Source organism: Lithobates pipiens, unplaced genomic scaffold (genome assembly GCF_037356315.1).
Source record: "Lithobates pipiens isolate NorthernLeopardFrog02 unplaced genomic scaffold, aLitPip1_a1.2 Scaffold_8, whole genome shotgun sequence".
Taxonomy (NCBI): domain Eukaryota; kingdom Metazoa; phylum Chordata; class Amphibia; order Anura; family Ranidae; genus Lithobates; species Lithobates pipiens.
In genome coordinates this window covers 371,562,121-371,578,129 of record NW_027507903.1, presented here as the reverse complement: position 1 = coordinate 371,578,129, position 16,009 = coordinate 371,562,121, and the positions used below count along the sequence as shown (strand labels likewise).

General features: G+C 44.3%; 1 protein-coding gene across 4 annotated transcripts in view; it reads left to right on the top strand.

Annotated features, from left to right (window-relative positions):
• Positions 1–16,009, top strand: part of KCNIP1 (potassium voltage-gated channel interacting protein 1) — a 568,743-nt gene that overhangs the window by 254,791 nt on the left and 297,943 nt on the right. The window lies entirely within an intron of this gene.

The window sequence follows — 16,009 nt, the reverse complement described above, 5'->3', positions numbered from 1 at the left end:
CACAGATAAGATGGCACAGATGGGTGGCACGGATAAGTGGCACGGATGGGTGGCACGGATGGGCACTGATAGGTACCACAGATAGATGGGACTGATGGGCACTGATAGGTGGCACTGATAGGTGGCTCTGATAGGTGGCACTGCTGGGCACTGATGGGCGGCACTGCTGGGCACTGATGGGCGGCACTGCTGGGCACTGATGGGCGGCACTGGGGTGCAGCACCTGAGGCAGATTTTGGGTGGCACTGTGGGTGGCACTGTGGGTGGCACTGCTGGGTGGCACTGTGGGTGGCACTGTGGGCACTGCTGGGTGGCACTGTGGGCACTATGGGCACTGCTGGGTGGCACTGACAGGGGGGCACTTACTTTATTTCAGGATGGCACTGCGGGTGGCAGGTGGGCACTGGCAGGGGGCAGGTGTCCGTTTAAATTGCTGGCCGTGATCGGGACTGATGTCCCGAACACGGCCGCCGGCGATCGGCTTTTTTTTTTTCTCCTCGCGCTGTCAGCGCGAGGAGGAATACTAGCCGATTACCGGCTCCGTTTTATCACATGATCAGCTGTCATTGGCTGACAGCTGATCACGTGATAAGGGGTCGGGATCGACCCCTTACACGGATCGGTGATCAGGCGAGTCTCACGGACTCGCCGATCACAGAGCGTGCCGCGCGCGCCCCTCAGGGGGCGCGCAGGCCGCTCGTAACCGGGACTACGTCAATAGACGTAGTCCCGAAAATGTGGGTCCGCGCTATTGCCGTCATTTTGCAATAGCGCGGATCCCAAGTGGTTAAGGAGAAGTACAGACAAAGCTTGTGTGACTGTGCTTCTCCTGTGGATCACAAGAGTGCAGTTCGTTCTGCACTCCTGTGACCCATTTTAAGTAGATAGGTGAAGCCTGCTGTTGGCTGACGTCACAGAGCCGGTCCAGGCTCTGGCAAGATCACGACAATGAAGGCTCACATGCCTGGGCCTACACCTGGCACAGCCTCTCAGTGAGCTACTGAAACCTTAAGACGGCCGCTCCTGATCCCTTCACAGCCCAGTGCTCCAGTGAGCGAGGGGAGGGGGGGCAGAGCAGACAGTAGTGACTGACAATCACCAGCTCTCTGCTCAGGGAGCCTTGAGAACCGAGTGATCGGCAGTGTTTGATCACTCAGTTCTAGGTCTTAAAGCCGACGGGGGACAGATGCTACATCCACCTAGGTAAGTATGATTCTGTAAAAAAAAAAAAAAAAAAAGCCCATACTTCTCTTTTAAGCAATATGCCACTTACAGTATTAAATATAGAAGTAACATTGAGGGCTTACAACACCACGGCAGCAATACGTTTTTCACTCTCACAGAATAGGAACTGTTAGATTTCTATTTGGTGTGGTGCATTTATCCTGCACTATAGGGAGGCAGTTAGGGCGGAATGCAGTGGAGACCCATCCATAAGGGGCGCATGGGCGCTGCCTACAAGCTATAAAGACAAAAAGTGCCCTTTACGAGTGTCCAGATGCCGGACACACAGCGCTCTATGGGAAGCTTCCCAGTGTGCAATCAGCTGACTGCAAGCTAGGAAGCTGATTTTCTTGTGTTTAGAGAGTGTTTGGGACGCAAATGATGTGCCCGCAAACACTCCCACTCTTCACTGATTTGGACTCATCAGAACTCCTTTCCTGTATTTTAATTTCCAAGGATCAGAGGATGATGGGTGGTGCTTTTTGTCAGCCCCTTTGCATCACTTCTGGTTCTCCAGCTCACTGCTGTGTGGAGTGGACCCGGATCTACTGACTGAAACTGCCAGCGCAACCACGTGGAAGGCTTGAGCAGTGCGGCTCCTTAACGGTAGATAAGCACCTAGGCAAGGCATGGGCAGAAGGGACACATGCCCTGGGAGAAGCATCTCTATATAGATGCAGGGACAGACTTGGAGTTGGAGTAGCTCATCCTCTCTTCTTCAACAGTAGCAACAAGCAAATAGAGGGAAGTAAATCTTTCACTGACATGATAACAGAGCTCACTGCACACTAGGCTCAACCTTATTTATTGCTGGTGTGGAGATGCGACCCCAAGTCACAGGTGCATATAAGCAGTATATGCCTGATGTTGGCAGGAATACTAATTACACACCAGTGGGCTGGGTTCATAAACATGCCAGGAAAAGAAGTCAGTGCTCAGACTTGGAGACAGCTCCGCCCGGCAGACAGAAAGTCTGGCCAGGAGGGTTCCAGTAGGAGACGGCTCCAGAAGAAAGAGACATGAGGTCTCGGAGTCTAAGACTGCAGGTGACAGTCTGTGTGTATGTCTGAAGCAGGCAGGTGTAGCCTGTGACTGAAGCAGCACAAAGCTGACAGTGAGTAAGCCAGGAAGCTATTGTTTGTTTATACAGTGATGGTGGAACCCCCTGCGAGGGAAAATTACTGTTTGTTTGAACTTTTTCGTTTCCTTTAAATAAAAATGGGCTGCCATGCCCTAAAAACGCAAGTCTGGAGTGGCACGTTTCTGGAAAATTGCATGCACCACTTGAACCTAATCACCCCGGATCGTCACACTGGACAGACACCGATCTTCCCCTGTGACAGGTTGCTGGAGTACTGCTATCTTCAGCTACCACTGCACTGTTTGTTGAACTTGTCTCCAGTTACATCTGTCCCACAGTAAATAAGACTCTGAGCTTGAGGCCGGGTTTACATCACAGTCGTCCTACTTTGGATCCGACTTTGCCCTGCGACTAGAAGTCAGAGACGCATCCGACTTCAATGAACGGGGATCCAACTTGGATCCCCGCCAGTACCAGTTACTGTGTTTGGTATGAATCTTGAGGGGAAACTCCATGCCAAATTTTAAATAAAAAAAAACGGCATGGGTTCCCCCTCCAAGAGCGTACCAGGCCCTTTGGTCTGATATGGATTTTAAGGGGAACCCCCTACGCCGAAAAAACGGCGTGGGGGCCCCCCCAAGATCCATACCAGACCCTTATCCGACCACGCAGCCCAGCCGGTCAGGAAGGGGGGTGGGGATGAACCAGCACCCCACCTGAACCATACCAGACCGCCTGCCCTCAACATGGGGGGATGGATGCTTTGGGGCAGGGAGCGCCCTGTGGCCCCCCACCCCAAAGCACCTTGTCCCCATGTTGATGAGGACAAGGGCCTCTTCCCAACAACCCTGGCCGTTGGTTGTCGGTGTCTGTGGGCAAGGGGCTTATCGGAATCCGGGAGCCTCCTTTAATAAGGGGGCCCCCAGATCCCGACCCCCCGTCCTATGTGAATGAGTATGGGGCACAGCGTACCCCTACCCATTCACCTGGGGGGGAAAAGTGTCAATAAAAAAACACACTAGACCGGTTTTTGAAGTAATTTATTAGGCAGCTCCGGGGGTCTCTTTTGACTTCTCCACTCTCCGGCCTCTTCTCCCGCTCTCCGGCCTCTTCTCCCGCTCTCTGGCCTCTTCTCCCGGTCTCTGGCTCTTCTCCCGGTCTCCTGTGTCTTCTGCCGGGCTCCTCTGCTATCTTCTGCTTCTGCCTGCTTTTTGGCTAGCCTTGGCCAGTCTCCTCCATCGTCTTCTTCCCTCCGGTCTTCTTCCAATGTTGACACAACGCTCTCTTCTGAAATAATGCCATGTGTGCGGTGCGCAACTACTTATATATGCATGGGGCGTGGTCACCGGATGATGTAATCCGGTGACTCCACCCCTTATGACATCATGCCCCGGGCGGGGATGTCATAAGGGGTTGGAGTCACTGGATGACATCACCCGGTGACCACGCCCCATGCCTACATAATTAGTTGTGCACCACGCACATGGCATCACAGCGGGAGAGAGAGGCGTGTCAACATTGGTAGAAGAGGGAATAAGACGACGGAGGAGATCAGGCCAATGCTAGCAAAAGAGTGAGAAAAAGAGCAGAAGATACCGGAGGAGCCCGGCAGAAGAAACCGGAGAGCGGGAGAAGAGAGAGAGCAGAGAAGTCGGAAGAGACCCCCAGAGCTGCCTAACAAATTACTTTAAAAACCTGTCTACTGTGTTTTTTTTTATTGACGCTTTTTTCCCCCAGGTGATATACCCCATACTCATTCACATAGGGCGGGGGGGGCAGGATCTGGGGCCCCTTATTAAAGGAGGCTCCCAGATTCCAATAAGCCCACAGACCTTGACAACCAATGGCCAGGGTTGTCGGGAAGAGGCCCTTGTCCTCATCAACATGGGGACAAGGTGCTTTGGGGTGGGGGGGCTGCAGTGTGCGACATGAGCATTTGTCGCACCAGTGTGAACCCAGCCTGAGTGTGCAGTGAATGTTCTGTTATCAGGTTAACCCTTCACTTCCCTGCATTTGTTTTGTTGGGTGCTCTTATTACCTACTGGAGGTAGGGTTTAAAGGAGAAAGATCAATACATCTAGATTATAAACATCCACTATTTTACAATTTGGAATTTAGAATTCAACTGTTTGTTGAATCCGGGTGTATTACAAGGATGAGGATGATGATGGGTGTATTATACAATGATGAGGATAACGATGAGGGGTGTATTATACAATGATGAGGATGATGATGATGGGTGTATTATACAATGATGAGGATATCGATGACGGTTGTTTTATACAATGGTGAAGATGGGTGTATTATACAATGATGAGGATTGAAGAATATAATTAAATATTTAATATTCTTGTATCTCAAGGTCACTTCTGGATGAATAGCAAAGTCTTTGTGTAAATATGTCTGTGTCCTCTCTCCTAGAGTGTGTGTGAAGGAGAAGTGTGTCTGTCTTTATCCAAGGCCACATCTCCATCAATATGTAAGGAATTCGTTTCATAATAGAAATTGTAGAATCCTTCGTTCGTAAAATGCTTCAAGAAAAGTGTGTTTAATCTTCAGAAAGATAAGCAAAGACAAGACTTACATAATGACATCTGGTAACTTATTGTATGGTGATGGCTTCAGAAGGAGGACAAGATATTAGATGTTACATTCTCCAAAGTGTAGGTTTCCTTCCCTCTCTTCCTACCTCGCTTCCTAACTAGCCATTCAACCCTAAATTCTTATACTGTTTCATAATGTTATGTCAGCATATCCTAGAGCCGTGATGGCGAACCTTGGCACCCCAGATGTTTTGGAACTACATTTCCCATGATGCTCTGGCACTCTGCAGAGTAGTTTAAGCATCATGGGAAACATCTGGGGTGCAAAGGTTCGCCATCACTGTCCTAGAGTAACATCCATTATTGCATATAAGCTTATATTGGTTCAGTCTAGTTACATAACTCCACCCATTGTCCTGACATAGTAACTCAGAATATAAGTACCTACACAGCAAAATTACTTCTCTCTGTCCTCTGTCCTGTAACCTTCATTTCAATTACATTATAACATTCATGTGTTTCATATATTTTTCCAGAAACTTTTATCACTTAAAATAATAATAAACTCAAAATCTCTAACAATGATGATGATGATGGGTGTATTATACAATTATGAGGATGAGTGTATTATACAATGATGAGGATGATGATGGGTGTATTATATAATGATGATGGGTGTATTATACAATGATGAGGATGATAATGATGGGTGTATTATACAATGATGAGGATGATAATGATGGGTGTATTATACAATGATGAGGCTAGTGATGATGGGTGTATTGTAAAAGGATTAGGGTGATGAGGATGGGTGTATTATACAATGATGAGGATAGCGATGACGGGTGTATTATACAAGGATGAGGATGATGCGCATGGGTGTATTATACAAAAATAAGGATAGCAATGATGGGTGTATTATACAATTATGAGGATAATGATGACAGGTGTATAATATGTGGATAACAGTGATGTGTGTATTATACAATGACTGGAGCATCAGGTGTCAGTGAGTGTGCCAGTCACTGGTGCCACATCATGTCCCGCTGGCTGCTTTGTAATACATTATTTTGGGGATTTCTACCATGCCATGTACTCACTATGTTACACTACATAATAGTCACTAATTGTGAGTACATCTGTCCTATAATGTATACAGCTATATACACCCACTTTCTTCCTTCCTGTATATAGAGACGTTCCTCCATCATCACTGACTGCAGATATACATCATCTGTCCTGTTATATTATATAAAGCTATATACAGGACATATGATGTATATCTGCAGGCAGTGATGATGGAGGAAGGGCTCTATATACAGGAAGGAAGGTGGGTGTATATAGCTAGCTGTATACAGGACAGAGGATGTATAGCTGCATAATCTGATATTTGAGGCTGAGCTATACACCCTGATATGTAATGCTGAGCTATATACCCTGATCTGTGAGGCTGAGCTGTATACTCTGTCCTGTGATGCTAGGGTTGTATACTCCTGTCCTGTGATTCTGGGGCTATATACTCTGTCATGTGATGCTGAGCTTTATACTCCTGGTTTTAGGTTTTAACCCTTTTTCGGCCACTAGCGGGGGTTAAAACCACCCCACTAACAGCTGCATACCGCCGCTAAAACAACGGTAAAGCGGTGCTAAAAATAGTTTTACCGCCGACACCGTTCCCGCCCCAGTGTGAAAGGGGCCTATGGGTGGAATACAGGGGATGGAGTGGGTGGAATATATAAGGGGAGGGGCTCCTGAGAAGTGGGATGGGTCAAAAAGGAAGGGCGGGTTCTGGGCGCCCCCATCCAAAAACTTTACCAGCCGCCACTGGAGGAATGTGTTTTGCGAATGCCAAGCACATTATGAAGCCATGTACCGGGCAAGCAGTCATGAATCTGTTTGGATTGGCTGAAGGATTCCCCTCAAATTAAATGCACATGTTAAGTAACGTCAAACTATAATGTTACAGTGATAAATGGTATAAACTCTTCCCACATTAAAAAACTGAGATACTGCCAGCAATGAGAGAGATAAAGTGACAGGCCTGTAGACTTTAACTTACACATTAGATGTGTGTGGGAAACTGTGTCAAATGCTTTTTCAAAGTCCAAATGCACTATATTCACAGCTAGCTGTTAGGAGGAAGTGGGAGGGGTATGACAAATAACAGATTAAGCAAAGTCACATATTATGAGTATCGCCTCTGATCTAAATCATTATAAATTTGTATAACGTACCATCATCCAGAATTTGTAGTTTTAAAAGAGAAAAAGGGTCGAATGGAAGTATCGGGTAGTCGCTCACACCAACCCCATATGTAGTTCCATTCAGCCCTATAATAGATTGGACTATACCGGTACTTGGTAATAGAAAAACATCAGTAGAATTTAAAATCAATATAATATTTAATCAAAATATAAAACAAGACAAAAATGAAATATCACTTGAAGAAGTACAATGATATGCACATCACAGTTGAGGTATTCCTGACGGGTTCTCCATAGGGAACATTCAACCGTAGAGGATGCACAATAATTTTCCTCGACTAGTTTCGCGGGAAAAGGCCCGCTTCTTCAGGAGGATATCTATACAAAAGTATCACAATCATTAAATAATACACACATATAAAAATATAAGCAATACAATTATCATGGTGTTATTGATTTTACATACACAAATTCCCCATATGCAAAAAAAAAGGAGATCCGCTCACCCCACTTCAAGGAACAGGCTGCAGGCAAGGAGATCCACAAAGTCCCCCCACGGTGAACATGGGGGATTGGTAAGCGCCGGCTCTGGATAAATAATATTATAATCGTTTATCAATTAGGTAGAAGTATATCTTGGATTAAGGATGGGAAAAAAAAAAAAAAGACGGGGAAGGGGAGGAGAGAAGGGGGGGGGAAAAAAAAGAGAAAGGAAGGACCTCGTGATCGGTGAACCCGTGATTTTGGGGGGAGGGGGGGGGGGAGGGAAGGCGGGGGAGGGGGGGGGCCGAGAAAAAGAAGGGGGGGGGGGGAAAGGGGGGGGGGAAGGGGGGGAAGGGGAAGGAAAAAGGAAAGGAGGGGGGGGAAAGGAAGAAGGGGGAGAGGGGGAGGGGGGGGAGGGGGGGGGAAAGGGGAGGGGGGAAGGGGGGGGGGAAGGGGAGGAAAGGAGGGGAGAGGGAGTGAAGGTGAAATAGGTTGAAGTGGCTACATATAATTCCAAAGGTATAAGATCAAAAAGTGATTTGAACCATAATATCTCATATAGGTATATGTGTAAAAATTCAAACGTGAGTAATCAAATGTATCCATGTGGATTAAGTAATGTGAAGAGAAGAATAGAGAGGAACCCTTCACCCAAGTAAGAATCCTTAATTCCAAAGGGGGGGTTAAGATAAAAGCAAGTCGGCTTACCAAAAAGCCAATCAAGAGATCGTGTAAAAACAAGACACCAAAATGGTTAAGCAGGCTTGCAAGGATATTGTACCATTCGCTGAGTATCAGATACCAGGTTCACTGTTAGATAGCTTAATGGCCATCAGTACTGCAAAAGGGATATAAAACATTTAAATATAAAGAAGGTAAGAGGACCGCAGGCATTACCAAGCCAATGCGTCAAGGAGAGAATTTAAACAAATTCGTAAATGAGTAAATAGCATCATATATAGTGGTTACCTGTCAGCGGGGACAATATCCTAATGCAGCCCTGATGGAGTCCGTGCGCACCTGTCCATTCGGCGGTCAATTCGACCAATAAATAGACTCCCCAACACACACGGCGTCTGGCGTCCGCCGGAAGTCGGCGCCGTCCGACGTCATATGGCGCGCCTCTCCGCACCGCGCAGGCGTACTAATCCGTCGCTACTGCGCAGGTGCGTCCGTTCGGCGGTCTAATAGAACGCCCGAACGGATTACCTAGCAATCACCACGTCGGACGTACGCCAAGTCCCGGCGGCGTCCGAACGTCATGTGGTCTGTTGCCCCACACTGCGCAGGTGCAGTACTAGACTGTTACTGCGCCAGTGCGCAAGGGAAACAACCCCAATGGATCATTGATCCAAAGGTTAACCCTTGCAAGTCGGGCGAATAAATCGTCCAGACCAGGGGAAACACATGTCCACCGGGGGGAAAAAAGTCAAGGACACTCCATACTACCCATAAAGCACTGTCCCTCAATTCTAGGGGTCAAAGCACATCTCCCAACACATAGGAAAATTATAACATGGGAAACAAAAGACTTATCCAAAAAACATATAACATATTATACATCATTTTTAGTATACAAAGATATACATATTATAACCAGGGGATATAGTCCCCCAGAAAAAAGAAACAGAAACGTACACCAGAGAATCACCTAGGAAATTTAAGGGGGGGGGGGGAAGGAGAAGGGAGGGGGGGGGAGGTGGAAACAAGGGGGGGGGGGAAATGGATATAGGGTTTTTTTTATTGGTGGCATATTAAACGTCACCTATTATAAAAACGGTTTGTAAGAAATTGTCTCATTGAGACCTGGTGGTAGGGTGGCATTGAGTCGTTCGATCCACAGGGTTTCCCTCTGTAGGATCGTTCGATCCCAGTTTCCACCCCTAGGATTTGGAAAGACTACTTCGAGGACAAAGAATTGGATCACTGTGGTATCAAAACGATGGTAAGAAACCAATATGTCTACCAATTGTGGTAAGTTTCCCACTTTCTGAATAATATAAGTGGTCACCAATCCTCTGTCTAAACTCTCGAATAGTCTTTCCAATATAAAAGGCTCCACATTTACAAGTCATAAAGTATATGACACCCTTCGTACTGCAATCAGAAAACGTACGAGGTAGAAAAACTTCTCCATTAGGTAGAGTAAATTGGTTACCCTCCAGGACCCATGGGCAACGGGGGCAGTTATTACATTTAAATGTACCTCTAGAATGTCTATGCATAGGACTAGTAGATGTATAGTGACTATGCATTAGACGATCCCGAAGGGAACATGCTCTTCGAAAGACTAATTCGGGAGTAGGCCGTATATATTTAGCTAGAACATGATGCTCCGTAAGTAAATGCCAGTTTTTTGTGAGGATATTCCGAAGAGTTTTATGATGAGCAGAATATGTTGTGATGAATCTCAATGATTCATTACTTGTCGTCTTAGGTCGTTTATGTAATAATGTGTCTCTTGAATGAGATACGGCCTTATTAAAGGCTTTCCTCAAATTAGTGGGAGAGTAGCCCCTGGCTAATAAACGGTCACGTAGGGCATCAGCTTGGACTTTAAAGTCAACGTCTCGGCTGCAGTTTCTGCGTAATCGCAGAAACTGTGCAAACGGGATGCTGCGCACCAAGGGTTCCGGGTGGGCGCTGGTGGCAAACAATAGAGTATTGCCTGCGGTGGGTTTGCGATAGAGATCCGTATATAGAGTGCCATCGGGCTGCTTTATGATAAAGAGATCCAGAAATGGAATCCGCTCTGTATCGAAAGTAAACGTAAATTTCAAGTTGAATTCATTGTTATCTAATTCTTGCATGAACTGGAGGAATCTTTCCTTAGTTCCAGTCCATACCATAAATAAATCATCTAAATAGCGATACCATAGAAGAGCGTCCTCCAGGAATGGAGCGAGTTTATCATCAGAGTGAATTTGTCTCTCCCAACCCCCCAAAAATAAATTTGCATACGCTGGGGCACAAGAAGTCCCCATGGCAACGCCTTGGGTTTGCAAATATAATTGGTCATTAAAGGTAAAGTAATTCTTTGTTAGTATAAATTCCAACAATGCTAAAATAAATTCATTAAATGGCCATGTATTGATCTCCTGCTCATACAAAAAGGATCCAGCCGTCCGGATGCCCTGCCCGTGGGGGATACTCGAGTAAAGGGCCTCGATATCGATCGCCACGAGCAGGGCATCCGGAGGGATCTGGATCCCCTCCAGTTGTTGCAACAAATCCGTCGTGTCCTTAATGTAAGAGGGGAGTCTTCGCACATGTGGCATTAAATAGGCGTCTACCAGTTTACTGGCATGGTCTGTCAATGAGTCAATCCCCGAGACAATTGGCCTACCAGGGGGTAATGGTAAATTTTTGTGCGTCTTCGGAAGAGCGTAGAAGGTAGGAACCATCGGAAATTTAGGAATCAGGAAATCTAATGTATCTTTGTCAATGAGGCCTGCCATAAATGCCTCAGTGCAGAGAAAACAGAGTTCCTGATGAAATGAATTGGGTACTGATTGGTCAATCGGACGATACCAGGTAGAGTTGTTGAGGATAGTCATACACATGGTCTGGTACTGGTGGTGTGTCATGACGACAATATTCCCACCTTTGTCCGACTGTTTGATGATCAAATCTGGATGTTTTTGTAAAGTTTTCAATGCTTGGATCTGTCCAACATCAAGATTAGGGGTAACATCATGCCAATGCTGTCGTTTCAGATCTCTTATTGTAGTTTGAAGAAAATTCCAGATGGTAGGACATATCATGAGATCAGGGAATCTACAGGAACGTAATTTAAATTTCTTGGAAGCCACCTCTAAATGTTCTATGTGAGTGGATGAGGCTGTGTTGGGGGGGGGGTGTAGTTTGTGAAATAGGGTCTTCAATAGCTCCTTCATCATAGAGGAGCATAAGATCCCGTAATGCCCGAAATTCCGCCATACTAAAGTGTTTAGTGCGTTCTGTAAGTTCACGTTCTAAATTCAAATTGGTGCGATCTTTGTCAAATAAAAACTTAAATGTGAGATTCCGTGCAAACAAATATAAATCTTTTATGGTTTCATTAACTTTTAGTCTATCCAATGGGCAAAACCCTAGGCCCAAATGGAGTACTGACACCTGTTCGTCTGACAAACGATAAGGGGTCAGATTTAAGATATTACGGTTAGTGTCGGATTGGGAATATGTGGTAGTGCTGGTGCTGGTTTGAGAATATAGGAGTCCAGATTCCCTTGTTGTTTTTTTAGATCTAAAAAAATCATGTCCTCATTTATTTTTGTGTGTTTATTAGTCATTAATGTTGAATTCAAGACCTTTGGGATAGTACCATGAAGTGTGGAGTGGCCCGTAGCCCCCTCTATTGAGGGAGTGACCTCAATAGGTATTTGTGTGGCAGGTGTACGTGCCGGTTTAGGGGGTTTGGAACCCTTCTTATCTTTTTTAGGGTTCACAGGTGGGGTGCCACCACCATAACGTAATCTTTTACGAGTAGAATTTACTGTTGGGGTGACCGAAGGTCTAGGATTACTTGATAATGAGTAAGTTGATGTCAAAGAGGAGTCAGATTCTATCTCCATTGTTGGATTACTAAAGGTATTATATCGAAGAGGAGGCTTTCTCCCCAGATTCCTGTTTGACCAACGGTATGCATAGCCTTCAGTAAAGGCAGATTTATCTCTATTAAATTTGATCTGTTTTTTTGTAATAATAGATTTATTCAGAATTTCCAACCGATCTCTTAATTCCTTCCATTTGGGATCAAAAGATGGGTTGTCCTTCAGGTACATATAATCAGTATTCAGTCGTTCAATCTCTTTATCCAATAAAGTCATATCCAAACTATATTGATTAATCAAAGTTTTCATGAGATCAAGACTACAATTAGTCAGGATGTTCTCCCAGTTTTTCCTAAAATCCGGTGAGGGGTCTTTTAGGGTTGGAAAAATTTGGTTTCGCAAACCTATAGGGCAAATACAGTCGGTAACGTACATCTTAAAGTATTCAATATGCCAATGTAGATGAGATTTACGTTTCAATAATCCATAAATCTTATAAAAATAGGTTTTCAAATCATCCTCAACTTTATGTTCATTAAGGCAAGCAGTTTTCAGATTTGTCATAAATTCTCCCCAATCAGTATTTAGGGTATCCATGACAGGAAGGTGGAGGGAAGGAAAAGGAAAGAGACAGTCCCTAAGTTTTTCTATGGTGACGTGACTAAACAAGGAAAAAATATATAACAATAATTGTCATTACAATATGATAAATATTAGAGGCACTCCAACAATCAATCACCAATTAAGTTCCCCAATTAGGTGAATGAGTAAATGGGTGTGTTATCCACCCTATCCTAAATCACATATTATGAGTATCGCCTCTGATCTAAATCATTATAAATGTTCACCGTGGGGGGACTTTGTGGATCTCCTTGCCTGCAGCCTGTTCCTTGAAGTGGGGTGAGCGGATCTCCTTTTTTTTGAATATGGGGAATTTGTGTATGTAAAATCAATAACACCATGATAATTGTATTGCTTATATTTTTATATGTGTGTATTATTTAATGATTGTGATACTTTTGTATAGATATCCTCCTGAAGAAGCGGGCCTTTTCCCGTGAAACTAGTCGAGGAAAATTATTGTGCATCCTCTACGGTTGAATGTTCCCTATGGAGAACCCGTCAGGAATACCTCAACTGTGATGTGCATATCATTGTACTTCTTCAAGTGATATTTCATTTTTGTCTTGTTTTATATTTTGATTAAATATTATATTGATTTTAAATTCTACTGATGTTTTTCTATTACCAAGTACCGGTATAGTCCAATCTATTATAGGGCTGAATGGAACTACATATGGGGTTGGTGTGAGCGACTACCCGATACTTCCATTCGACCCTTTTTCTCTTTTAAGATTAAGCAAAGTGACATCTGAGCAAACATTAATGCATCAAGGTGAAGGATGAATGGGGAGGACAACTTACCTATGCCTTTGGTAGAAGTAAGGAGGACAAGTAACTCCTGACCAATGACTAAGGGATTCACCAAAATTGATAGTTGACCAATCACAAGTTATGTGTCATGGGGAAGGGAATAAATAATGTGAGCAACCTTCTGTAAAGGGTCTTTCCCTCCCCAGGCTTTTCTTGGAGAGGATGCATGTGTGAATGATCCAGAAATTGTCAGGCCTGCACATTCTGGGGAGAATGAGAAGAGTCAATTGGTGCTTTGCCTTTCAGTTCTGTTTAACTAGTGATGATACGGTTTCAGAGGCAAGTCTCAAGGATTGGGAGTTGGCCTATGCTACGGCCTGGGTACACAGGAAGGTGGCCACTTAGAAGAGTTCTGCTTAGTCTATTACCTATCTTCACCTTAAAGCGGTAGTAAAGTCTTGGTATTAACAGAAAAAATGGGCTCACCTGCAGGTGTAAGTCATACAGTATATACAAGTATGCACTGCATACTAGTACATTATGACAGACTTTCCTACAAATTGAGCTCTCCAGAGCTGCGCTGTCATGGCTCTCCTTTGTCCCTGGTGCTTCCATCTTCACCTGTTTTTCCTTCCGGGTTTCCTATCTTTGGCCGCTTGAATGTCAAAGCTGAGGTGACATCACTCCTGCACATGTGCATGGGAGTCACATCGCTGCACACAGAGGAGGCCATAAATGTGGTTTGAGCTGTGCAGATCACATTACCCACTGAAAGGCAGGGGGGATGTTTGTGACAGAAGAGCCCTCTAGGGTCTCTTCTGTTATAAAAGCCCTGCCCGACACCAGATTTTGTATTAATTCAGTTTATTACCACTTTAAGGTTCTCTAGATCCGTGTTTCTCAACTCCAGTCCTCAAGGATTCCGATGAAACAGCTGCTCAACTTGGAGATTGAATCAAGATGAAATCTTCTTTGTGATTCTTTGCTCAGAGCCCAACAGCTTTCTCTTGTCCCCAGAACAACTCTTATTTCTTTGTCTTCAAGAACAACTCTACTTTATTTCTCCCACATGCTTGTTAAAAAGTCCTACTCCCTTCTCCCATACTTCCTGTACATCATATCTTGGAAGGAGCTTCCTCTGCTGGGCTCATACACTAGTCTGACTGGTTCATTTGCATATCAATGGGGAAGGGCTTCGCTTCTAAAACAGCACATGGTTTTAAAATGTAACTCTTCACATATAACTATGCTATAAAATCACCCATAGCAGTAACCAGTGGTGGTGGCAATAACACTACAAGATACAAGGGATACAAGGGATTTTTTCTGCTGTTTATGTTTTTGGGTATCCACTAACCATAAGTCATTCTTCTCTAAAGACCGAACCAATACGTTTTAGAACATAAGATTGATTTGGGCATTGCTGGTAGGTCGGTGAATAGTTTGGTGCAGCTAAAGGGCAAACTACCAGTAGAAAGGCTAGGGGGGGCATGTACAATCCAGCAACTTTGTAGAGGGTCATAGCTACAACAATATTTCTTGTTGTTTATCTAACATGACAAGTACATTATGATGAAAAAGGTCATCTATTTCTAAATACAACCCCTTGTGCCTCACTATGTTTTGTAGGACCTCACTCACATACGATTATATGCATTTGTAGGTGCGTATAGGACATTTCTAAATACATGTAATGATTTAAATGGTATAATGTATACCATGCATGTATACCATGCATTTACTTCCTTTCAGATGCATTCAAATTGGTTTAAAAAAGAATAGAAGTATTTGCGTCCAGGGGCATTGGTTATTCTGAATGCATGTAAATGCCTATTCATTTAAATGCAGGAGAACTTGATCTGCATTGTATAAAGTGTAAGACTGGGTTCAAACTGAAGCCCTATACACACTATCAGATTTTCTGCTGATTTTTTTCCTTCAGATTTACCAAAACCATATAATATGAGGTCAAACCTTAGGAGTTTCAATGTGTATGCGATCAGGCAGGCCCTTGCACTACATGATTTTGGTAAACCTGAAGACAAAAATCAGCAAAAAATTTGATAGTGTGTATGGGGCTTTATGCAAATATGCGGGTTTCCCCGCATCCAATTCACATGACAGGAGAGTGTGACCAACTCTCAATGTAGCTGGTTCCCACTGGAAAAGGGTTCTGTGAGTCCGAATTCTGGCAATAATTTGGACCTGATTTGCACCTGAAACAGAGAACAGGGACACACCAGACCCCTGCTGTGAGCCACGGCCGCAGCATTTGTGAACCCGGCCTAACACTGGTAGATGAATTTCTCTTGTCTAAAAAAAACAAACAATAATAGGGCTAAGATTTCCTTGTATTCCCTTTTTGCAAGATTGGCACTACAGAATTGTTGTAGTGATAATATGCAATTGTCCATGTTGATACAGTGTTCATGTACTATATATGTAGTGTATATGTGGTGCATGTTTCTTGTAAGAACAATAATAATAATCAGTATATAAGATTTTTGTAATGTGTAAGGTTTTTATGTAGATTGTATTTTTTTTTAT